This window comes from Coturnix japonica, chromosome 5 (assembly GCF_001577835.2).
Source record: "Coturnix japonica isolate 7356 chromosome 5, Coturnix japonica 2.1, whole genome shotgun sequence".
In the NCBI taxonomy this organism is placed as follows: domain Eukaryota; kingdom Metazoa; phylum Chordata; class Aves; order Galliformes; family Phasianidae; genus Coturnix; species Coturnix japonica.
This window is the reverse complement of record NC_029520.1, coordinates 7,540,670-7,567,164: the sequence shown is the minus strand read 5'-3', so window position 1 is coordinate 7,567,164 and position 26,495 is coordinate 7,540,670. Positions and strand designations below refer to the sequence as shown.

The 26,495-nt window shown below is 38.1% G+C and overlaps 1 long non-coding RNA gene across 18 annotated transcripts in view; it reads left to right on the top strand.

Moving 5' to 3' along the window:
* Positions 1–26,495, top strand: part of LOC107314431 — a 301,532-nt gene that overhangs the window by 19,381 nt on the left and 255,656 nt on the right. For 4 of the 18 annotated variants that reach the window (XR_004307622.1, XR_004307616.1, XR_004307626.1 and 1 more), the window contains exons 3-10: positions 693–861; positions 1,243–1,354; positions 4,169–4,218; positions 5,423–5,666; positions 10,032–10,240; positions 10,878–12,972; positions 15,126–15,226; positions 18,158–18,227. This is a non-coding gene — a long non-coding RNA (uncharacterized LOC107314431). Of the gene's footprint in view, positions 1–692; positions 862–1,242; positions 1,355–4,168; positions 4,219–5,422; positions 5,667–10,031; positions 10,241–10,877; positions 12,973–15,125; positions 15,227–18,157; positions 18,315–26,495 lie in introns of all 18 variants that reach the window. The other 14 variants (XR_004307629.1, XR_004307620.1, XR_004307631.1 and 11 more) reach the window with 12 other exon arrangements.

Below are 26,495 nucleotides of genomic sequence, written 5' to 3'. Positions count from 1 at the left end.
TATAAATGTCACAGTTTGATTCTAAAAATATTTCTTACACAGTCAGAATCTGGATTTTCAGTCTGGAGAATTGCCTTGAAAAGTAAATTGAGAACACTTCATAGGTTTTTCTGACACTTGGCTGATAGAATTAACAGTCAAATCAAGTCTCATTTAGTTCAAATATATCAGCTGAAAGTCTGACCTCTGCAAAAGGTTTAATGGTCTCAAAAAGTTCCAACTTTTTTCTCATTATATTTCATGTTTTTAGTATATTATATGCTTGATCAAGTTTTCCATCAGAAACATTAAACCTGTATAAGATCCATATTGATCTATTAAACAATTATTCAACATTTCCAGCATCTGCTCAATCTTCTTTTCTGTTGTTCTATGCGTCATGTCTAACTTTCAAGAAAAATGTTCCAATTATTCACTGCTAGTGCTTTACACCTGCATTCACCGCTCACTTCACAATTTACTGTTGTGTAGGGATATGGTTTAGTGCTCATGGTGGTGATGGGTCAACAGATTAGATGAACTTAGTGGTCTTTTCAAACCCTTATGTTTCTATATTCATATATATGAATGGCTGGTTTATCATTTACTTCCATCTTGCCTTATTTCTAAGTATATAAAGAACTTTAGAGATGTAATAAATTATACTTTAAGTGTCGTTTTTGAATGTGAGATACACTGATCTAATTTTACAGGTGATGACCTCATGGAGAAGAGGAGACCTGTTGTATCAGGAGAATTCAGTCTTCAGAACACAAAGGACAGCCTACAACTTCTGCTGCTTGCCACACTTGCTGCTCTGGGGTAGTGGCAGAGGGCAGGGCCTCTGCAGAACTACAGATCCACATGGGAGCTGCCATGGAAGTGAGTGCCCCTCCTGTCACACTCCTCTCACAGCTGTTCCTGCAGGTGGAAAGGCAGCCTGTATGGATTTATCTACACCTCATTCTCCTGAAGCGCAGGGTGGGTGGCAGTGAAAGCCACTCAGCAGTTCTTGTAATGACTCTGTTCTGAGAACGTTTCCCCTTTAGTGTCAATTTTCAAATGGAAAATACTCCACAAAACAGAGATACTGCAGTTATGGAAAGCTGGTCCTGAAAGCTGTCATGAAATAAATACGTATACGACATTATAAAAATGGGTTTTGTATAAACTGCCCTCTTTTAGCAAACATTTCACTTCCTATAATTGTGTGCGCTTTTGTTTGAACTTATCAAATATGTGATTGTTCTCCTTCTACTTCAGGGAGATAAGAAATCCACCCTCCGGATATGTAGAATGATGTTGTTGTAATCGCTCTTCAAAGGGAGATCCACGGTAAACAAATGTTAGCATGTCGCCTCTGCAGCTTCTCTTGGTAAGTGCATGACTGTCAGAGAAAGGGCTGGGATGAAGGGGAGAGGAGACCTTTAGCTGAAGATCCAGTAGATAATTTTCCTTTTTTTCAGCCCAAGGAAGACCAAAATGGATCAGTCCATGTTAACACTCACCTCAAAATATCAATTTATTTTTTGTTTTGCTTCAGAATGGGCCGTCTCTCTCTCTGAAGTTTGTCAGAATTACTATAAACCTTTAAGACTGGGAAACAAAAGTACCCCTTAAAGAAAAGTATGTGCACCAGTAACACTATATAACAGCAGTTAGATTTCAGTGCCTGAGGTACATAGGAATTTCACTGTTATGGTTATTCCTGCCAAAGCTGCATCCTCTCACTCAAGCTGCTAATGCTGGCAAAAGCTTTAAAAGCAGACTGTATCTTATAGACATCTTTTATTTATTCATTCATTTTTTATTATTCTTTTTTCCCCCTGCAAATATAATAATTCTCAATTTGATCAGATCTGCCCTATAGAACCCAAACTGGTCAGCTCAGTTCAGCAGCCAGCGCCAGCCTGCAAGATTTCCCAATTTGTCTGATGAGGTTTTCACCTTTGTCATGAAGAGGGCAAAGCGTCTCTGATTTAGAGCTCTCTCTCTCTCCACTCTTCTGCTTGTAGGCCTAAGGAAGTCCGTGTTGTTAGCATAGGTGTGCTTGCTCCTTGGGACACAGCAGAAAAAAGGACAGGGCCAGGATTACTGCCTTTCTCTGATGACCATTTGAATTCTCCGGAGGACAGATGCAGAATATTTGTGAGCAGAAGCTCAACTGTAATAAATGAAAAAGTTGGTGCTTTGATTCATTAGCTTCCTGTATTCTCCCATGAGAAGATGCTGGTTTTCCACATGAATGTGGCTGGCCATGGAGCAGAGGCAAACTTCCACCCAGCACCACGGAGGTGCCTGGCTCATTTCCGTACTCTGCATACAGACATAGTTTTGTTAATATGCTTTCTGCTAATATGATTTCTGCTCACATCTGCTTCTCACTCAAGAAATTGAAAAACCTATAAGCTATGTGTAGTGCCAACCTCTGTTAGTCTAAAATACAGTCTCCCAGTAGAATAGATGGATATCTACTCTCCAATTTCCTACCCCATCACCTTAACGTCAGATAGCTCTTTAGGTCTTGCGAACTGCTAACAGAAGGAAATCCATGATTTATAAACCAGGGCTTTGAAATTATTTGTTGTTGCGTGGTATGAACTCCTACCCAAATCTGACTTGTAGTTGTGAAACCTTTAAGGTTTGCTGAGATCTTCTCTGACAATGGCAGCTGTAAAAAAACCCGAGACAGTAAATCAGCAAGAGGTAAATATTCAGTGCTACTGTTGGCATTTAACACGTCTCAGCCTCAGTTGCCCAATCGTGTTGCTATTCGTGAAAGCAATACTTCTAGATATACTTAGTATTCTTAAAGCCAGCATTAGTTTAAATGTTTTCCTAAGTCTGTGCCACAGATTTTGCAGTATCTGATTGCCTCCAGTCCTGCTATGTACATTTTAACCTGTTCCAGGTTTCCAGAATTGAAGCAGGCAATTACTTCTTGTGGTGTTTGTGCTCTGTTTGAAGCAGAGAAGTGGCAGTGACACATAAGGATTCATCTTTGGGAAAGAAAAGGAAAAGGTAGAACTGCAGCCATAAAGCTTTGAAAAGGTAGTGCTTGTAGAGCTGGGGATTAGTGCAGTAGAGAGAGAACTTCATACAATGAAGTTTATTTCATCTTTACTTAGAATTTGAAATATGATATATTGTTTTTGAGTACGACTTTGTATCTTCCCTGTTTTCTAGTCCTCCTTAGGAGAAACGTTAGTAACATTGATATATTTCTATTTGAAATAAGATTTAACCTAGCCAAGTGTTTATCAAAACTATCAAAACTAAACACGTCCTTTGAATTAAGCACGTACATAGGTATTTTGTAGATTATTCTAATTATTTTACATTTCAATTTTGTGATTTGATGCTGTACTTTTAGTTAGAAATCTTACCGAGGACTAAAACGTGTCAGCTAATATTAGAGGTCTCCTGTATTCTTGATGACTGTCGTTGCCCCTGCACTCAGATCAAACAAACCCATTCAAAAACGTAAATCTATGTTGATTTTTCTTGCTTTGGAAACAAAGACTCAATTGTCAGAATGCAATAGTGTCTTCTATTATCTAAGGTTTTTTTTTGGTTGTTTTTTTTTTTTGGTTTTTTTTTTTTTTTTTTCAGAACATACATAGATTCCTGTCCCTCAGCATAATGCATTCTTTGTTTGAATTGTTTCCAACATTTTTGATGTAGATTCTTTTTTCCCCTTTTTGCACTAAGAAAAGCAGTTTCATTTTTCATCACTTCTTTTCCAAAGAATAAAATGTTTGTCTTTACAAAGTTTTCAATGGATGACAATCTGTAGCACATCAGCTATTCATTCATTCAAGGATACTTGGTGACTATAATAGTGAAATGCAAGCCTTGGTTTTGTGGAATCTGGCCTTCCTATTTCTCTTTTATGTTTCTTGTTTTGTTGGTTTTGGTTTTTTTTGTTTAAAATGTTGGTTCTGTAGGTTCAACAGGTAGAACTTTGGTAAACTTTTAACATCCGATCAAAGTCTGGGTGCTTTCACCAACTTTGAAGTGTTTAATATATCCAAATCCAGACCAGATCATTGGGACATGTAGGTGTTTGGTGATTTAAAACCCAGACTGTTGATTTAAAGTTCATAAATATGGCTTAAGGAAACTAAATCTTAAGATGGAGATTGAAAATGAAGGGTTTTAATTTCTTTGATCCAAACTTTAATTTCAGTGTCCTTGATAAAACTGGACTATGGGTATTGTTGGCTGCTATTACGAAACGTGAGTATGAATATTACAATTTAGCCCTTCTACAGACTTTGAGGTTTTGTAATATATGGAAACTTGCTGCAGTTCTCCTGGACTCTAAAAGGACCGTTAAATTTCCATTAATAATTTTCTTTTTCCAGTGTTACCTCTAGAAATTGAATGCCTTTCTATCACTGCATGCTTTCTACATGACTCTCTACTTTTTTGAAGGAGCATATTGCTACAAATATCCACACTCAAAGGAATTCCATTGCACCTGTGTAACTTTACCTGTTGCATTTCAAATTTTCTTAAGAATTTATTTGCTTTCTTTGCCTTTTTTCAGTACTTTATGTCTTCTGCAAAATTAGCTTGCATAGACATTTTATTCAATATGTCTCTGTCTTCACTCTCTTAGAATTCTAGCACACAGAAAGCTGAGACTGCTTTCTTCCCCACAGTAGGATAATATGCTCTAAGCTTTAATTTACATACCCTTTATGATTAGGTTTGCAGTGTGTTGTTTGGTGACTACTGATGGATACTACAAGAAAAAAAGCAGTTCCTGTTTGTATGTTTATCTACCTCCCTGGATAAAAATCTTAGTTGTCTGGAAATAATTAACTGGTATGAAAATCAAATTGACTAGTCATTCTAAGGAAACAGTAAGTAGAAAGAATTCAAGTAAGATTTGCAATGGTTTAAACTCTGCTAACACAGATTTTGTTCCAGGAATCCAAAATGCAAATATTCAGGCCACCGTTTAATGGTCATTCCCATATTCTTCTGCTTTTCTCACACCAGGAGATCTCTCAGAAACAATCCCTGCTGAAAGGAGTTTCTGAATGCTTCCACCTGTTTAAGAACGCAGAGTTACAGGTGTATGCATTGTACAAATGCACTGCTAGAAATAATTTTGTGTGACAGCTCAAAATCCATGATCTAATTACAGAACCTGGCCAGATCTTCTATGGACATAACACCACAAGTTTTGGTTACATGCCAAAATGTTCTGTGAATTCCACCATCTTCACAGCCATTTAACTGACTGAAAGTATGTATACATATCTTTCAGGAATAGAGTTTAGTTTATAGAAGACTCAACTAAGATCTGTAATAGCAAGGATAGACAGCACATTGTTAAGTACAGAAACCACAACCACCAGAAAGACTTTCTGCTTTATTTACTGACCCAAACCACAGGAATTCTTTCATTACTTTTCTTCTATTCATGCAGGTACCATATCAGGATGGGTGAGCTGTCTCCAGCTAAGGCAAATTAACCTGTGAAGAAACAAAGCAAAATGCAAGTCAACAGCTTCTTGATTTTGCTTATGAAAATGAATTTCAGGTGCAAAATTGTGATCTATGTAAATTAAATGCAGTCACTCAGTATCAGAAGATAACTCACTTGGGCCGTTTAAGGACAGAAGCAAGAACAAAAAACGTGCTAGTGGTCCATACTGCAACATCAGATGAAGGTAGCTGTTGTGTGAAAAATAAGTAAATAAGAATTTTACAAGTGTCTCAGTCTTCCATCTGTTTCTTGAAATGAGAAGAAAGAGGAACCATGGTGCAGTGATTTCTCTCTTTACTTTCAGGGAACCAGTTTGGAGCTGCCTTTTGCCACTCAAGTTTATTGCTTTCTTGGACTTTAAATTGGTTTCTTCTGAGTGAAGCAAAGATTGTACTGACCTAAATGTCACTTGAATTAATGTATTCTCGTTTCACTCTTTTTTTTTTTTTTTTTCTTTTTCTCTTAAAGCCACTTTTAGCTTAAATTACCTGGTATTTCAGAGCTTGAAGGCAAGGTCACAGTCATGCAAAGAATTAGAACTGTGCGACATTTCAATTTTGTCTTCAGCATTTTAAGAGAAACACAGTTTGAGCGCAGTTTTTTCTTAGATTTCAAATAAAAATAACTATATCAGAAATAATAGATATCACTATTACAGAAAACCACTTGCTTGGTGATGTTTTCTTCAGTGAAAGTGAGGGGAAATGACTAGTCAAGCTATATAAAGAACAGTGTGTAAATCATAACTGCAGCTGGAGAACTCCTCAACCATGAGTAATTCTGCTGCTGATTCTCATCTTCTTCTGACGAACGCTCCATTCCCTTCACAGAGACCACAGGCGTCCTGAGTCTAATTGCATGGCTGCATTGCCTCTGCACATAATACTTGGTCTGTCAGCTGTTCATGAGTGATATATTGCAACAACTCGATGTGTATTTTTGCCAGTTAGAATCATGGCTCTCCTGGCATGTTTCTGAACTCTTAATAGAAAAGCAAAATGTTAGTATCTAGTACCAAGAAATATTCTTCATAGAGAGTGGGCACAATTATAAAAGTTGACTTTCAATGAGTGCAATCAAACTAGTCATGTACTCATGGTAGTTTTCCAGGAAAACAAAGGCAAGAGGCACTATGTTAGCATAAGCATAACTTTCCTTAAAAGTGGATTTGGATATTATGTAGCATTCTTTTTCAAAGTACATTGGTACTTCTTGTCTTGTAGAGTACTAGCAGAGCAGTGATACTATGAGGAAATATTTGCCTGTGCATGGAGTACTCAGTAACAGTTAGTTCTCAGTTAGTTTTCTGTATACAGTTTGTGGACACTTTATACTTTACAGTTGCTACACATAGTGTGCAAAAGAGGAAAGGATCTCTATTATTTTACTCGCATTTTAAATAAAATCACCTTCCTTAAAACGGGTTATAGTAGTATTGTCTGTAAGTCAGTTATATAATGTCATGCTTCCTTTTTATCGAGCTTCCAAATAGAGGTGTGTGTTTCTTCAGGGGTGCATAAATACAATATTCTAAGGCAGGTGCTCTTATTCTGCAATTCTCTATTCATCTATTGTCCTTTCACAGACATGTTCACCTATTTTACAATCTTTCTACAAAACAAATAAATAGATAAAATGAATGAGGAAGAAAAAGAGAGTCACATAAACCAGACAAAAGGAGAAGCTTTTGCTTTTTGTGCCCTTTCTACTTGTTCACTTTCTGTCTAGCTGTCTTTCTTGTATCTTAGAATGTAATCTGCTGTTACTTGCCTTCTTGGTGTTCTCTTGCTCCTCATGGTGATGCTTCCATGTGCTGAACACTTTCTGGACTCAACATCCACTTCTGAAGAATGATAAAGGTTTCTTGTGTTATCCTGAAGTTAGCAGTTGCAACAAAGAATCCTTAACCAATCACCAGGCTGATTCATATCCCATTCCCTGTGTTCTGTTACTTTCTTCTCTCACCTAACATAGATGTAGAGTACCAGTTCCTTGTTTAAAATCATACATTCTAGGTGGTTTTTACACTTGGAATAGATCTCTGCTGTGTAAGAGGCAGCTGCTACTGATTTCTTATGGACGTTTTAGAAGTATAAAATTAAGTGAAAAATTTGGAATGGCTTGAAGATGTGCCCACTTTTATTAAAATATTTTGCCTATCAGTTGTTCATAAAAATATCAAAGAGCAAAAATGGATTAAATCATTTGCATATGACAATATGAAATGATTTGCATAAGCTGTTCTGAATAGAAAATGCCATAATGGCAATAATTCTGGGTACATTAGGAGAATTGGCAAGACCTAGGCTTATCTAGAATTTGATATGTGCTTCAGATTAAGGTCAGAAAAAAACTGGACTAAACTGTTTGCTTTTAAAGTCCTGTTCCTTAAGAAGTTGGGTGGGTCCAGCATCTGACAATCTAAGCTGTAAATGAAAACTCTCTTATGTAATTTGCAGCAAATCCAAAGCTTCTTCTAAAAGCTGCAGCTCATCAAACTCACAAGTTCTATATTCAGGGAAATATGATGTTGCAATGCACATTACATCAGTATTGCAGATACAGTACAGTGGGTACTGCTGCTGCTTAAATTGCTGACTTGTATTTTTTTCATCTGGATCAACTGAGTCAGCAAGTTCATTGTATTTGGAACTATTTTATTTCCACAGCAGTTCTGCTTTCATGTGGTTGCAATGAAAATGCAACACATTTCCTGCATTCCTTAGCAAAAGCCATTGTTTTTAATTTTACTTTTTACTTTGTGTACAACTGAGATACTCAGAAAAGGAGTAATCCTCTCTACGTGGTTTTGGCAAACACTAGAATCTGAACGTTGACAAGCACTAGGCCAGTACGTGCCTGAACTAAATGTGTTAAACAGAATGTGATAAACCTACTTATCCGTTCTCCTTGAATCTGCTATTTCATATGGAATCAACATCCCATGGCTGTGCTAGGTAGCCCTTAGTGTTAAATTTCCTCCTGCTATGACACAGGCTAACATCTGAATGAAGACTGAGACACTTGGTTGTGGTTCACGTCCTTTCAGCCTTGACCTGTGCTATCGAGTGTCATTCCTTAAAGACACAGAGAACAGCCTGCATTTCACACAACAGCCGTTTTTGGTTTGTTTGTTTGTTTTTTTTTGTTTGTTTGTTTTTTTGTTTTTGTTTTTTTTTGTTTTTATCTATAAAGGGTTAGAAACAATGAAGTGAGGGTATAGGGGAAGACCAAAAGAATATTAGGGTTATGCCAGCAACATTGCTGTCTTTGTCAACATTCTGAGTTTGAGACTGCTTTCTAGTCTGGAAATAGAATGGAATATTATGGATTGAGAATGTCTGTTTCAAGTGCATGAACAACTCCATTTCAGAATAGAACTGAAACTTGGAGGAATGGCCACAGCTATAAAAATCCGTGTCTACAGGAGAGTAGTTGCAGAAAAATAGATGTCTCGTAAGACCTAGGAAAATATAAAGGAGTTATGTATAATGTTACAAGGGTTACAGCAGAGAAATTAGCCCAAGTTTATGAAAGTCACTGCTGTTGAAGAAACAAAGCGTGGCAGATACGTGGCAGGAGGAAGGGTCACATTGGATTAGTGGAGACAGAAGAGGGTAGAGAAGCAATTAATTGAAGAAAAATGCAGAACAGAATGGCTGCCAATCCATATTGCTAGCACTGATTAGTGAACAGTGAAGCTTTAAAAATAACTTTAATATTATTATTATGTTTTGATTGAAGGTATGTGCAAATAATGCAAATAATACGTGCTTTTTTCCCCCTAAAGAGAACAGATAAGTTTGGTGCATTTCAGAACAATATTTGAGAATATATGAGTAGTCACAGCCACAGAAACTATGAAGTTACTAAGGAGAGCTGTAGATACCAACGTGAGGGAAAAAGACTGTATATTCAGTTGGCAAAAGATGGGAACATATTTGTAAAGATGGTTTAAAAGCTTCTGGCATACAGCAGAGTGTAGACTCAGAGTAAATATATTCCATACATCACTGGAGCCTAACTTGCGTGTTGGCAAATGTCCTGCAGGCTTGAGTTGGAGTTTTAAATTTGATCTTTCGCTTGCATGTTACCTGGGATTGTACTGTTGTTGTCTACCTGCTTTCAAGTATTTCCTGGCTTGTGCAATTTCAGCCACTGTTCTCTCTGGTTTGGAATCTCTGTGTCTTATAATTTCTGCTGAAAGCTGTTGAGGTCTTCCTATTTAGCAATCCACAGAAGGCTGAGAGCACAGAGAATGAAAGATTTTCAAATGCTCGGACAGCAGAAGTAGACAGCTTCCAGATTTTGTTTTCTTACATGAAACCAACCTGACTCCTCCTATATCTCAAATGTGCCAATTATTTGTTCCATTTAGCTGGAAAATGTTTTGTTTCACCATGATGAATATCATTAGAAATAAAGTATATGTATATAAACTATATATGCTCCGCATGTTACAAATAATTAGTAGAAATCAAAGCTCTGTTGCACAGATTTTCCTGCACTTCTGCTGAAACAACTCACACTGGCCTTTGCTCTTCACTAGGTGGTAGATCTGGTGGGCCAGAGCTGTGATGCAAAGACAGAGCATAGAAGAGTTACTTGTGGAAGAAAAAGTGAGCAGAGCCTTATGTACATACAATGGTTTTCTGCATATGTTTGGGTCAAGCCACTTGCCTCTCCTGGAGTAAAAAAAAGATCCACAAAGAGATACAGGAGAGACTTTGGGTTTCTTCAAGCCCTTGTAAGCAGAGAGTAAGTGAGGTCTATTTGTCATGCTCCAGTTTTCTTTGCTCCCAGAAGGCCAAGAAGTGAGAACAATAGCAAACATTTTTACTCGTTATCATCTTTCGTGGTTCTGTGCAAAATATTAGATAAAGTTTGAGTCATAATAATGTGGAAAAAAGAGCTATGTCGAATATTCCTTTTGTGGGAGCTAGATGGCGCCATAGATTAGGGCTCCAGGCATTTACCTGGGGACGTTGCGGGGCAAACCCTGTTTGCTCAGGTAACAACTTTGCAACTAGTTTGCTTGCGGAAATTCAGATCAATAGAGATATTCAGATTTTTAAATGCTCTCGGATTCTCAGACCCCCGGACATCTGCAAGGGCTCAGAAGCCCATCTGTCATCATGCTGTGACTAATGGGCCTCACAGTCTTTGGTACCTGCTGTACCAGGTGCCACTCTCCAGTCCTGACTGTTAGAGTCTAAACTTAAAGAAAGGTGACTCAAATAACAGAAGTTGTCATTTGCTTTCATATTCTGAATTCATATTTCTTCTTTATTATTATTATTATTTTTATCATTAAAAAAGGCAAAAGTAAGAAACCAACAGCTCATAATTCCCTTGGCAGCACTGAGATGTCTTTCTGGTTTTTTTTGTTTTTTAGGCTATTTCTGTTGTTGCGATGTTAAAGGATACTTGCCTACTTGCCTGGAACCATCCAAACTTTCCACTGAACTATTAAAAAAAGGAAAAAGAAAAAGAAAAGCACAATAGAATAAACTGGAAAGAGCGTCTCTGTGCACAAATGTCAGCACAGTGCTGGGCATGGGATTTGTATTCAGACAAAGTCTTGCTCTTTTTTTCTGGCAAAAAAGCATCTTACTTAAAACCAAATGGCTTATAAAACAATGCAAAGAGACTGGGGAAGACCATTTTATTGTGAAGAACTTAAAATGAAAATAGCAACATGTGAGAACTTTCAGTGGTCAGTGATGGGAGCAGCCACAAGACGTTTTGGACGATGATCAGTGGGGACTGGAAACCATTTAATGGAAGCTAAATATCCAGCTCAAAATAATATATATATATTCTCAGTTGTTGTGCTGTGGCCAGCATGCAGCAAGTTCAGAGATAACCAGCTCCCAACTCTCCATCCCCCAACCCTTCATCACCATCATTAGTCCCAGCTGTGAGCAAAAAGACTGGTGTATGATTGCCCTAGGAAATGAGTTATCCTTTCGCCTCTAGATGAGCTGAAACATAGTGATGCCATCATTAGTCTCAGCTCTGTGAATATGCAGAAAGCCTCAATATTCTGCTGAAATAGGAGGTGGGGTTCAGATCCACACAGGGGGTATCCAGACCAGGAATTTTTTCAGCCTTCTTCCCCAGGGCATCTGGTACTGCTTACGACCAGAAGTGCCACCAGAGGCACAAGAGCTGTGAGGTAGATCAGGGCTCCATCTCTGCAATTAGGGATGAGCTGTTCTGCCCTCACTTTCCCTTCTCTCCCTTTCTCTTTTGCCAGTCTAAAATGTAGGCTTCTTGAGGCCTCAGCTTGCTCATTCACTCCGCACTCAGGCTGTGATCCACCATGTGCTACCATTATACAAATAATTGCCTTCAAGCTTTTTAAAGAACAGGCCCAAAAATATAATTCCTTAGACAAAATACATTGGGAAGAAGCTCTCAAGAGTTGTCCCAGCCAGGAAAGCAGATGCGTGTCTGTTTATTGACCATGTGAAGAGCAGTGCTGAGGAGATGGACATTCATTAAGGGGCACATTCTTAAAGCTTTACTTCTTCCTTTTATTTTTATTTTTATTTTTTTTCTGACATTTGCAGTGTTTTGTACTCTCTGGCAACCAGCAGAGCTCCACTGATGCTGACTAGCAGAGCCCATAGAGATACTAAGGAAATATTTTTCCTAGCAACAAGCGTCACACAAAAACATGAAGAAACGTTTCCCCTGCTCATATTTCCTTTCAGTTTTTTCAGTCATCTGGTGCTGAGATAAGAGCTGCGTGGTTAAACCTGCTGCTAGTTTGTATTTCATAGGCAATCTGGAGCACTGAGAAACACACCAAGCCTGCCATTAGGGCAGTATGGGGCCTAAGATGGGTGCCGTGCCAGGCTGGGCAGGAGGGTAGGTAAGCCAGAGATGCTTCCTGAGGCTGCAGCCTACAAGCAGGGCCTTGCAGCCTTCCTGCTTGCCTGCCTGAGGTGTCAACACAAAATCTGCCTTGGATGAGGCCATTTTGGTGTTTTGATGAAAAAAAAAATGCGGTTACTGGAAGCAAGTTTGAGTCCCACAGCAAACACATAAGTCTTCCACTGTTAACTTCTCCTCTGCTTCTTTGAAAGCCTGAGTGGAAAACTGGGAACAGTGTTTCATCTTTGTATATCAACATTTTCAGTATTCTGCCTGCTCTTTGGATGCAGCTTCACCCTCGTATATCAGTACTGTCTGATTTCTGCCTGCTATTTGGACAGGACATAAGCATTAACTTTATTTCAACTACAGTGTAATATTTGGGAATTGTTTTATTAGCCATGTGGGTGCAGTGACTGATACTTGTGTCTGCTTGTGAGTAACTCCCCCTTATTTTCTGTCCTTGCTCAGCCATGCTGAAACTGCGCACAGATGTGAGGCCAACAGCAGCGACAGAAAGGCTTTGTCAACACCAGCAAATCACTGAATCTACCTCTACAAGGTCAGCTTCTGAAGGCAGTGGGTCTAAGACCACATCTCTACAACTGGTGAGGAATGTGAATTGTTAGGAAATGTTCAGAAATTACACAGTGTTAGTGGGCAGGCAGAAAGCTTTCGCATGATAGAACCAACATCTGAATTCAAGGCCAGCCTTGAATCTATAGGGTGAGTAGTTTGTGAGTAAATTCAGTGGGGTTAGAATGAAACCTGGGAGATTCTTAATCATTCCTTGATGGGTTGATGATACAACAAAAATATGCAGAATAGGTTCCTGTGTCACCAGTGTTTTACGTGAATTTTTTCTTTAATATTTTGGAAGAATTTATCCTTTGGAAAAGCTCTCTGTAATAAAGTGAAAAACTCTGTCTGTAGCAGAATGCTTACTTCTGTGGTTATTTAGAAGTGGCTTGTATAGAGATAGGAGAAAATTGGTCAAAACTGTTTTGAAAGCTGCATAGAGGAAACAGAAAACAGACTCAAGACAGGCGTGTGTCCCAAGATAACAATGATCCTGGAATTTTGAAATGGAGATCTATATGTCATGTTCTACCTGAACATATATCTGAGATACAGTATGACTCTTAAAGCTCTGCTTTGCACTTTCATGGTTCCTGCACATGGAGCTGGAGCTGATTTTTTTGCAATGGAACTGCAAATAGTACCCAATTATAGTGATTTAGCAAACCTTAAAAGAAAACTGAATTGCAAAGAGTAAAGTTTAAAAAATAATCCCCCAGGGTTTTTTTTTTAGCCAAACTTATATTCTTACACATTTTGGATTTGCCAGTCATTGGTTATAATTTATCCGGGAATTGTATCCTAATATGCAGGGACCAGATAGAACAACTCAAGTCTCTATTGTGTGAGGGAGGCTGTATTCCCCCTTTTATCCTTCACTCTGTAGAGGAAAACAATGTGAGGAAACGATGTGTTGATCAGCATATTATATACAGTGTTCTATAGAATGAAAGATGCAGGACAATCATCTTCTACCGATTTGGATAATGTACTATGGTCACATTGGTAAGGTATGTACTCTTGCTTCGTGCAGAGTTTAATGGCTTTTTGTTATTTGTTTTCTGAGCTACTGCTGACAGATTCTTAATATAAGCCAGAGTAAATTCAAAAGCATGTATTTATTTCAAGATAGAAGTGGAAACATCCCCTCCTTGAAGCTAATAATAGGATTGACATTGTTAAACAATTAAATTTAAAAATATTAATACTAGATCCTTCATACACGTTAAACAAAACTTCAATAAGCGCTCTGTTTTATTGTTTAACTGCATGTATGAGTCATGAGGAAAGTGTTAATGTTCAGAATCGGATATGAATCATGTATTTGTGAACAATCTTCCAAGGCCAGCACTGAAACCCCAAACACATTTATTCTTTGTGGTTAGTCAGCTCTGTGCTTGGAAACTGAAAGTGTAATCAAAGTGAGAGTTTGTTTATTAACTAGCGGATGCTGTGCATCTTATTTACACAGATTGATAATGGGGGGTGAAAAATAAGGGAAAAGTTGGTAATGCATAGAGCTCTGTGTCCCTGGGGTACAAACTACAAAGGGAACCTGAAGGGCAGCAGCACTAGCCATTAAATGCTGAAAGCACTCTGTAACTTTAAAAAGAAATCCCATATTCATGACAGGAATCCATATGGCGCCCTATTTGTGAGGAGAGGTGCCCCATTCACTTAAAAGCTGACTTGCATCATTTGTTGTTTTGACTGCTTTAGCATTAGGGTGAGAGAATGCACTTCAAGGGGAACACAAATAAGACAAGTAAAACGTGCAGGATTAACTTGGGTATTGTATTGTATTGATTTGCATTACAGATAGAAAATTAGAATTACTGAACTACAAACTTTTTGTGCTGACTGTATTCAGGCATACTAAAGAAATGAGGTGTTGGGGTTTTTTTTTGTAGAAAGTAATCTCACCTGGTAATTACATCCAATCATTGGTAATAAGTATGTTCCTAATTGCGCCTTTTCTGGAAAAGCACGGAGTGAAAGGAAGGTTGAGTTGCCTGTGTTGGAGAAGGGACGGAGGTAACTGCCAGAATTCATGTCCAATATTACAGGCTAAGAAAAGTTTCTGAATGCAAGCTGTGGTTTTGTGGAGATGTTTGGAAATCCAGTTTGGCCTCTGATACTGCTTGACCTTCAGCAAACTGTTTTTCTTGTCTTGATTTCTCAGCAGTGAAATAGATCCCCAAAAGAATTTGATGAGCCTGTTTACAAATGCACTGCACAATCCTCTCTACTCAGGGAACTGCTGTTGAATTCTAGTTTTGCTAGGTATGTATGATTTATGCCAGTATGGCATGTGCTATGGGTCTGCTCTGAGGTATGACTGAATCAGTGTGGTTTTTGCAAAGGTATGTGTTTGTTTATTCAGCTCTGTGTTGGTATTCTCATCACTTCAAAATATACTTTCAGCACAGACAATTTTATTTATTTATTTATTTATTGGTTTTGTGACTGTGTATATTTGAGGCTCATGTAATATTAGTGGCCTAATCTTGTACAATCGGAGAAGTGTGGGTATAAATGGCAGTATTAAAAGGAAGCAAAAATGCAGTTTAAATAACTTGGCAGAACTTTGACTGAGCTTGCATTTGGATGGAGTATCCCTGGCTGCATATTCCTTCCACTAAACTCTCTCACAGATAAGAAATGACATGTATTCACAAAATGTGTTCATACAGAGACTATTCTGCTCGAGAGCCTGAATAACTGGTTTTGCCGCAAGCTGAAATATGACTTGTGTTCTCAGGTGACAGGATGCTTGGGGTCACAGCTGGCACACACTTGGCCTGCTTTGGGGCTTTTGTGGAGGCTTCTGCAGCCATCTCCACATTGTCCCATTTTTTTCTGGACATGCCTTGGAGTTTTGTGGAGAGAGTGTGGTTTTCTTTGACTTGTAAATATAAAGGATGCAATAGTTAGACTGCTTCTCAAGGGAGAGTTACTTGCAGTGAGGTCTGGTGATGAATAACTAAGCAAGAAGAAATCATAGGTATAAATCAACGATGATTTTATATTTAAACTTAATTTCCAAGTTGCTTCCCAGCTCCTTAAACATAAAGTTTGGGAAGGACTTTTTACAGGGGCATGTATTGACAGAACAAGGGGAAATGGTTTACAGACTGGAAGAGGATAGATTTAGAATAGATATTAGGAACAAATTCTTTACTTTTAGGGTGGTGAGATGCTGGAACAGGTTGCACAGTGGGGTTGTGGGTGCCTTCCCCCTCGGAAGCATTCAGGCTGGATGATGGGGCTGGTCTAAGGGGAGGCATCCCTGCCTATAGCAGGGGGCTGGAACTGTATGATCTTAAAGGTCTCTTCCAGCCCAAACCATGATTCTATGAAGGTTTTCCTTCCAATATTTTAGCACTAATCTAAACTTCCTTAAAGCCAGGAAGTTGCACAAAATGTACAGGATGAAAAATATAAATAATTAAAAGGCAGTTCATTTAGCTATTTCACTTCTGATTAAACTGCTGTGTCTTTTGAGTAGGGCCAGACATAGCTATCACTGCTACTTTCTTCTGTTGCAGAAATATAAATTGACATTTGATTAGGAATGCTTCCTCCCTCAGCCTGTGCTGATTACTTTGTATTTCCACGTGGTGTGCCCCATTGCTTTATACAAAAGCAAGCTCTACTTTTTATCCAGAATCAAATCAGAATCTTTTTACATAATGAAGTTAGTCTCTTTAATAGTGTGAGAATTGTATAGGTCTCATTTTCAGTAGTTTCTGTTAGAGAATAAAATACAACTGCACAAAACAGAATTGTGTTGTTGCCTGGTAGCAAAATACTTTCTGGAGGCTGAAATGAAGATTATGCATTCAAATGTAGTAGAATTTAAACATCTCATTGTAGGTAGGATGATATATCTTGCTGTTCTGGCATTTTTATTTTTATTTTTATTTTTATTTTTTTCCAACTGACCGGTATCAAGTAGTGTTTCTGAATGGCAGTATCTCTGGATGTATCTCTATCTCCAGCTAAGTACTTGTAGTTGCATGCTATACCAGAGGTGAGGAAGACAGCCTCCCATTGCAACCTGGTGCGAACTGATCCTTCTCTCACTTCTTTTTTGGTTCAGCCTGTCTTATGAACTGCACAAAATAAGGAGATGTTCTGGCAGCTCAGAGCTGCTTGAGATACTTTTAATGCCTCTCCTTCTTACTGATGGTGAAGCATATGCAGAAGAGATGGATTTAATACAATATTGCTCTATTGATGTTGTCTTCAGCTCCTTTAGCCTGGAAGAATTCATAGATATCTCAGAACCTTTCCTGTTATCCCTCTTCTGAGTAATGCTGCGCAGTCCATATCCATAATTTCAGATGCAGCCTAACGTTTTTCCTTATTTGTGGCTTAACTGTTGGTCAGATTTACTGAATGTTTTTCTTCCTAGAAGTTTGTCTTCTTTATGGTCTGTATTTATTTTTTTCTCCAAAGACTTTCTGATTTCTGCCAGCCTTCAGCAAGCAGTTAGCAAAGCCTGCTGACTTCTCAAGGTTGAAAATTTAAACTTTGCTGCCATACGTTGTCTGCAGGTTAAATAATGACTGCGCTGAGCTGATTAACAGAGAACATTCAGTTTCCTTATTGCTGATGAAAGGGCCGGAATACTTGTCCAAATCCCATTAGTGGAAACCTAGTCATTGCTGAACTACGTCAGATTTTCAGAACTCACGGAGGAAAAATGTACAAATATGAGGTATTAAAGAGGAAAGAAAAAGAATTATTTTTATGAGCTGTTTCTGCACTATTGCAGCTTATTTTTTAAAAATGGCCATAATCTTTGCCGGTGTGTGATCAAAAAATTGTTATTTAACATCTCATTGTTGGAAGTCACGCACAGTATCTTCATAACATAATAGCTGTGCATCTTATCATTAACAGTTTTCAGCCTTTTATAACCAATACATACCTGGAAAAAAAAAGCAAAACAAAATCCAGAACGAACAGGTCATCCCCTTAGTATTCTCTGATTGGGATGTGAATGTAGGCAAACTAAAAACAGCCCCTTTTGAGTTGCACTTTTTGGACACTTGTATTTAGTCATGCTCAGCTGCTTATACGAGCTGGTTAGGACGTGACTGTATCAGACACTGTGGTGTTGAGAGAAGAGAGTAAGCTGTTCTATTGTTGTCTTTTTTTTTTTCCTCCTGTATCTATTCAACGATCCCATGTGAATAATTCATTCAGTCCTAAAGGAGTGCTGAACCCGTGTGCTTCACAGTGGTTAACCAGGAAGAGGAGGAAGGATTGTCCTGTTGTGAGTATTATTAAGAGTGTTCCAGACAGTTTGTAACATCGTCATTGCTGTACCCAGACCTCAGGGCTAGAGCCCTAGATTAAAAATGTATGTGTTTTCTTTTTTCTTTTTTCTTTTTTTCCAGAAACACAAACATTGTTGTTAAATGCAGTTGTTACAGGATATTTGATATTCATAGAATAAGTTACCAAGAAGTGAATTGAACTCCCCTAGGCTGAAGGGAAAACAAAAAAAAGAACTGAATTAGGTACAAATTAGTAGATACTTAAAGCTTTTGCATGCTGTTCTCACTGTACTGTAAGGAAAAAATTCTCATCAGAGGAATTTATTGTTAAGTTGAAACTGTCCACAGTGTGCTGATTACAAAGTCCATTTTACTGAAAAAGATAAAAATACTGGCAGTGACTGAAAGATATGAAAATAAATGTATTAATAACTCCATGTTCTACTTTTTCAGTTGACCTTAGTTCTGGCGGTAACGTTTTATGGTCATGTTCATTAACTAAATGAATTTATTTCTAGAAATAACATGTTTATTTTTGCATGGGTAAATTGCTACTCTTTTCCAATAGAACAGATTCAAGGATTGTGTATTTTAGACTAATGGCACTTTTAGAAAGTATTTTATTCTGTTTGAGAGGATATACAGTATGAGAGAGCAGTGAATCCACAAAATGTTAATGCACTTCTCATCAAAGAGGGAATGTGGTACCAAAAGGAGTAGTACAGCTCTATGGAGAGTCTTCCTCTGTGTTTTTGACAGCCTCTAAACAGTGACAACACTGAGAAACATGATTAGGATGGAAAATTGGTTGTATTCTTATTGTCCCCCTGCCCCAATCTCCATTTTGCTAGCAGCACAAAACTAACTGCCATTGAGCCAGAATTCTATATTAGAATTAACACACTGGGTTCCCATTCCCACAGTTCCCTGCAGCTGATTTTCACTGAGCTATTGATAATTGCTGTTTTTTGTTTGCTTCTTCCCCTTTAGCAGCTTTGTGATTTGAATGTCTGTCTGTACAGTATTATTAACTTAATGGCTCACACATGCCACTAGCTTTTAGTGAACAGTTTTTTCATATTCACATACATGTACTACCAACATTACAGCCGACTTGACAGCGTTTAGGCAGGTACATTTTCTGTGCTGAATGACAGACAAACATACTAATACCAGGAAAAAGCTCATAGAGGCTTAATAGCTTAGAATACTTTGTGGTGGCAGGTGTGAGCGATAAAGGAGGAGTGTCATATTTACTCGTATAAAAGATTCTAGTGAGTGCCATAAAATCTGACCTAGAGCATCAGAGTAGAAAGTAGGTTATTATTATTTTAATCTTGGTGCAACTAACATTATAATATATTTAAAAATACATTTCTGCCTTGTGCTTTTACTGTCTTCAGATTTTCACAAGCATTTCATTGCTTTCTCATAAAGCCAGACACACAGACAAACTACTGATAAGTCTGACTAGGGAGCAGAAAAAACTAGCAAATATTGTGAGAATAATGTATAATGTACTTGGTTCTAACGTTTCTCAAACACCAAATTTTCTCTAGATAATATTTATGCTAGATTAAGGGATTCAGAACTGTTTCAGGGTGGGGTTGGAGAAGTGGAAGCAGCTGGCTCTTGTTCTTACAGCTGGGAAACCTGTTGTCCTCACAATAACTACAGGTGGTCCAATTCAGGACAAATAAATTGATTTGAACTGATATTAGGGCCTTATATTGATAGGGCCACTCCTAAAGAAAAGTTCTCTTCTTACTGCCCTTAGGCTGATGAGTGCTTTTAGTAAATGATCCTATAGTTCTGGTTCTTCTGTTGGACTCTTGAGATTTGTTTTCTCTAAGTCCTTTCTTGTCAAGGTGGAAAACTTCTCCAAGCCATACTGCATAACAGTGGTAGCTAGAAATTCAAAGGTAAGAGTTTTACTCTGCTAGCAGTATGTGTCTAGTCTTCTTTTGTTAACTTGATTGTTTCTCTAGTGGGGAAGAGGTGTTAAATCAGTGTTATTTTTCATTTCTCTAGAATTTTTTCTGCAGTTGGGTATGTCTGAAAGTAGGGCAGCCAACCTTTCTGTTTTTTGTGTCTGTGCCTCAAAATGAATATTTCCTCATTACACCAAGGCTGTTCTGGTTCAACTCTGCCGTTGTGTTTAACAGAACGTATAACAATCCTTTTAAAATATAATGCACTTATCACTTTGCTCAGATCAAAGGTGCGTGGCTTCAAAGGCTCTAATTAAATTGTGATGATGTAGAAAGCTGGCTTTATCTTTAGGTTTCTTTACAGAGTTGTGGTTGTGTTCCACATTGCAAAACTCTTGTAAGGTACTGCAATGATTGTGGTTGACTATGGTGCTAATGTAAATCCAGATTTATTTTTTTTTTTTTGCAGTAGATTCTTTTCTTTTGCATAGCTAAGAATGTTTAAAGTGGAAATTGTGTTACTTAACCATGTCATAGTACTACTGTTATTTCTAGTTGATCCTGACATATCACGGTGATTTGCTGTTAATGCTTCCGTAGCTTTGTTTGAGTTTATTGACACTGCAGTTTCTAAACTATTTACAAAGAAAGACACCACATGCATGAGGTGTATCTGTCTCTAAATAAACTTTGAACGTGGGATTCAAGCTGTACATAAAGGTCTGTGAAAAATACATTGATCAAAATTCAATCATGTACTAAAGCCTGTGGGATAGCTCTAAAACATTGCTTTGAACCATTGTCTTCCTCAAAGTTTTGGGGAGGTTGAAATTAAGTATGATCTAGTGGTTTGCAAGATTTGCATTAGTGTTTTTTTATCTATGGTTGGGAACTGTGTGAACCAGGCCAACATCAGCTAACACTTAAATTGTAACAAAGCTCTGAGTAGAGCCTGTTGATGTTTTACATAGCTCTGTTTAAATACAATTGATAGCATGTTATTCGTGAAACAAAATTATATGGTAATGTATCATAATCAGATGTCTGTATATGTTGTTTATGAAGTATGTTCATAAGTACTGTTGAACTGTTGAGCCCAGGTCAGCCTTAGTGCAACTTTTCTGAAGAGAATGGAGATACACAGTTATGACAGGTATAATTTTTATTTTATAGCTGAAACTTTGGCAAAACAGAGGGATGTGTTGCAGCCAAATCCAGGGCAGGCTCCTCTGTGTAACTGAAAGGAAAGTGCTGAAGTATGAGGCAAATTGAAGTGGCTCTGTTCAGTAAGTGTTGCCAGAGAAAACAGTTATGGAACAATAGAGGTTGTTTCCAGATAGTAAAATACCTAGTGCTTGGTAATAATTCATAATAGTCTCAGTATAGGGTACTCTTCTTGGTCAGCAATTTCATGTCAATGATGGGAGTAAAGTGATGATAGAAGTACAGATTTCTGTAAATATTTTTTCTGTTTGATTTCCTCCTATGCTCATTTCTTAGTCAGTACAACTCTCCTAAAAATAAAAACTCAAAGGTCTAGTTTTGCCAGCTTGCATAAGCAACCAGTCAAGTGGACCACCTTATTGAATTCAGTGGGTACGGTCATGTGAACTTTCAGAGAGATCGGGCACACCAGATGATGATAAGCTGTGATTAATTACACTATGCCCAATGCTTTGGCCAGTTTAAAACAGCGATGTTTTGTGATTCATTTATTTTTTTGGCAAAAGCTTCACTGATATTCATAAATACAGAGGCACATACTGCATAAATAATGATTCCTTATTCCAGTACAAAGAGGACGAAGCAGATTTATTGGAGCTTTCCTCAAACACATTTACATTTGTTATGCATAATCTTAGAGCTTATTAAGAACTGTTGTTTTTTTTTCTCCTTTTTTTGGTACAGCCAAGTCAGCTCTATTTAAATGTGTTGACTCAGCATTTTAAGATTTTACCGACTGTTTCTTCTATATAGCTAACTGATAAGGACCTGTCTAAGGGTTACACCCTTCCGTATTTACAGTGTTAAGGCAAACATGGTTATAGGAAGCAATTACAGTTAAAATTTATGATGTGTATCATATGGTATCGCAGAATTTTTTAGTTATATTTAATTTAATGTTTGTTTGTGCAACCATAGTGCTAGAAACTGAAGTTCTGGAATCACACTGAAGGATACAACAGACAGCTGCTGACACAATCTTCTCTCCCTTTCCATTGACCCTATCTTTGATGCTCCCAGAAATAGTCAACTCCTTCTGTCCCCTTTGGTATTTCACATTCTGACTTCAGAGAGTAGTAGCCGTTGATAGAAATGAAGAAGCAAATCATGCCAAGAATGGCACTCCCAGCCATGGGAGTTCAGTTTATCTCTTGTGTATCTTTATATCTCTATGGAAACATATAGGATTCCTACATGACTGTGAGAGGAACACATTGAGTTGCCATGAGTTCCAAGTACTGTGTGAGGTCTGTGCAGTTTTGGGGGAGTTCGGCCGAAATAACAAGAGTGAGCACCTGTAAAGTTTACTAAAACTACTTCATGAACGTATGCATTGGAAATGGAGTTCCTTCCAACTGCCCTTAAAACATTTCATAGAATGTAATAGATGGCTTTAAATAGAACTGTCACTGCTAATATGTTTACAGTAAGGCTTTTTTTTTGGTTGAAATTATAATCCATAATTCAATGATACATTAAGAGATCTTTGCAAGTTTTACTTTAGATTCCTAAAATTTGCACGCAATAAAAAATATCTTGGGGTTTGGGTGTCTAATTGTAAAGAAGTCAGGAACCTCCACTTTGTCGTATCTCCTTGTTTTTTGCTCCCACTGATGGGAGCCAAATATAAATCAGTTCTGGATAGAAGTTTCCATGCTCCCATTGTCTCCTCCCTTCACCTGTTGGATGATTTATGAAAAAGCAGCTGTTTTAAAGAGTGACAAAACTAAGGACTGTCTCTGGGACAGAACAGGCTTAAAAGATGCAGAAACATGCAATTTCTGTATTAAATGTACTTTTAGAGGGTTTGCTGGGACCAGGATTCTACTTAAGGTGGTGGTTGTTTTCTGTTTGTTTCACTAAACCATATGACAGCTCAGGTAAATGTCTCAGCAATTCCAAATCCACCCTCATAAATTTTCCTAAGGTCTATTTGTAGTCTTTAGCTCTTTCCTATGTGTGAGTCCCTTCTTTGCGCTGGACTTCATAGGTAGCTGGTTATTCACAATTCTTATGCCTTTGAAAATTTCCCCCAACAATACTTGTCAGATGTACAATCCGTTCAACTGGCATTGTGAAACTTCACTAGGCTCTTTTTAAAATTCTGCATTATAGAAAATCTAGAAATTACCAGCTTTATTTTGAACTCTTTTGCATTTTTATATACATATTGCCTGAGCAAGGAGCAGCGTGTAATTGTGTTGCTTGTGGTTTCCATCTGGAGTATCGACCTTGATTTTCAGAGATGTTACAGTAGAGACCAGCTGTTTCTCAGAATGAGAATCAAATGACATTTTGGTTGCACATGTTAAAAATAAAGAGTATTTTCTTTTTAATTAAATATTCTACTGCTTGAAGCATGGATTGTATCTGAAATCTGGCAGCATTGTGGACTTCCTGTGAAATATATACTTGTGTAATCCTTTTGAAAGGAAATGGGTGTTTGCTTTTTTGCTTTAAAATTTTTTTTTGCTAAAATAATTCATTATTTGTATGTGCTTATTAGAGATTTGTGGTACTGCCATAGTTTCATTCCTTGAAGTATGTCAAATATTTTCACTCTTCAAGTGCAGATGTGAATGTGATCTTCTTAGGTACAACTCTACTGCTGTGTCCCATGTTAAACATGGACAACTGTACAGGAAGATTTCATTTGCTGTGCTCTCAGAGAGTTGTTCCTGCATGGTATAAAGAAACAATCTACCTGGCTGGATAGCAGATGGGACACAGAGACTGGAAATACTGGTGGAAAAGAATGTAATTGTCGAGTGAGTTGCAACTGAGGAAAAGAGAGCAATGTTTTATTGATATAGTTGAAGGCTTAAATAATTTGGACAGAAATAATAGGTTGGGAAACAGATGGAACAGTTGATGAGGAAGACTTGAGGAGGGACTTGGGCTGGAAGAAGCACTGCAATAAGAAGCTTGGTACTGGAGGTACTTGGATACTAATGCTAAAAAGCAGCTAGAGATAGATGGAAAGGGGGGGGGGGGAAATGATATTTGGACCCCAAAGAGGATGACTGGGATTTGGCCAGAATGAAATTTCTACCTTCCCAAGTGAAAAATTGGAAAAAGGAGGAAAAGCAGGATGGGAACTGGTGCAGAGTACAGTGGATGGAGCCTGCTTGGATATGAAATTAAGAAAAGGGAAATGGGATTAACTGTGTAATAGGGCAGCAGTGAAGCTCCTGAGGAAGATGTCGGGCTGCCTTGGCAGGAAGAATGGGAAGTGAGAAAACGACAAAACCATTAAACATAGTGGAAATGTACAATGTGAATTTTCCCTCTGTTATACAAAATGAAAGGGACCAAGACCTTTCCTTTGTACGTGTCTCTGTGACTCATGGGATCACTCTGCTGCTTCACCATTACTTTTGATCCACACAGCCATAAGTTTTCTCCTGTTTTTTTGCTCTAGTGTTAGAGGTCAGTAGGAGGAATGTAAGAATTGCAACTCTGCCTATGTCTCTAGCAAATGTCATTCTGTTCAGTGATGAAAATGAATCTGATGCATTGTGGTGAGGAAAATGGTGTATTGATGCAATTAAGCAGTCCTTATCCCAACTGGAATCCTGGCCTAGAACTGTAGCAGGGTAGTCTACTTTGGAAGAGGCAGGAGGGGAGAAAGGGTCTCCTTTGTGCTCTCATACGGACTTTTATTCCTTCCTTCTGCTGTGCAAATCAGACAACAAATGGCTTGTGTTACAATGGCTAGAAAAAGATTGGATTTTTTCCCTTTTATTTATTTTGATCTAAAGCTTCAACAAGTAATTTCTGTAGGGGTACTAGGTGATTTGACTCTTGTGTATGACCCTTCTGTCTTTAAAGATGTGTAATTCATTGTGACACTGCAATATGGTAAAATACAACATAGGTGAACCAGTAAATTCTACAATGAGCAGCACTTGTTTCTTGTTCCTTTGAGAAGCACCAAGATTTCCTTTTCACATCCTCAGTTTTCACTGTGATTAGTTCTGCAGAATAGTTCTGCCTTCCAAAAGCAGAAGCAGGTGGAGGTAAGACAGCCTCATCACCACTGTGACTCTGCTCATCTGGTTGTAACCAAAAGTTTCCTATTTGGCTTCAAATTGCATCTTGCTCAGTGTAATGACATACTTGGGAAGAGAAGGTGATTATTTGCTTAATGGCTTGAGTTTGAAATGATTGAAGGGGGATCTTTTCGTTTGGTGAACAATTGTAGGGGATACTCCCAGAGTCTCTGGCTGCTGCTTGCAAGTGCAGAATGACACACCAGAGAGCCTGGCTGTTTGTGTGCCACTTCTGAGCTGAATCATCAGCATTAAAAACCACATTGAATGCTCTACTCTGAGTGTGCGTGGTATTTCTATAAGGGAAGTTACAGTCACACTGGGTGGAGGAACCTCCCTGTCTAGCTATGGGGATAGTGAATACAAGGAAATACTTGCGGTTCTGGACATGATGGCATCTTTTGGTATTTTTCTGCTATTTTTTGCACTGATGCATTTCATTTGGCACTTGAAAATTTCATAGCAAACACTCTGTAAGATGCAAACATTCTGCTCCAATGTTTTATGTTTTGGAACATTAATAGTTGTTTGTTTTTTTTTTCTTTTTTTTTTTTTCCCTCCCTGTTGAATGTTTCTTTTTTTTCTGGAGGTAAAGCTGTATGTGAACTGCATACCGAGGGGGACTGCAGCCCTTGCTGGGGCAGGCACACAGATGCTTTTAGTGTTCGTGAACATCATGAGTGGGCTTTGGGAGCCATTCACAACCCCTCCTGTCCAAGACTAGAGTGTGCTTTCCTTTCCCGTCTCCCTAAACATTGCGCAACATGCATGTGATTCCCAAAGTGCTTCTTAAGATTCAGTTGAGGAAAATCATTATTTATTCTGGTCAGCAGCCATGTAGCACTGGAAAACGGACAGTGCTCTGCTTTACATTCTGCTACAATTGCCACCTCCTTCCCTCCCCATCCTAGCAGTTCCAGCTGAGGGTGAGAAATACTTGATGCCCACAGACTCTGTTCGTATTCTGTCTTTAATGGGACTTTAGGGATCCATAAGGAATGTTTTGTGGGACTCAGTAAATGTGAGTTCCCATGTATTGTGATGAGAAGTGCATATT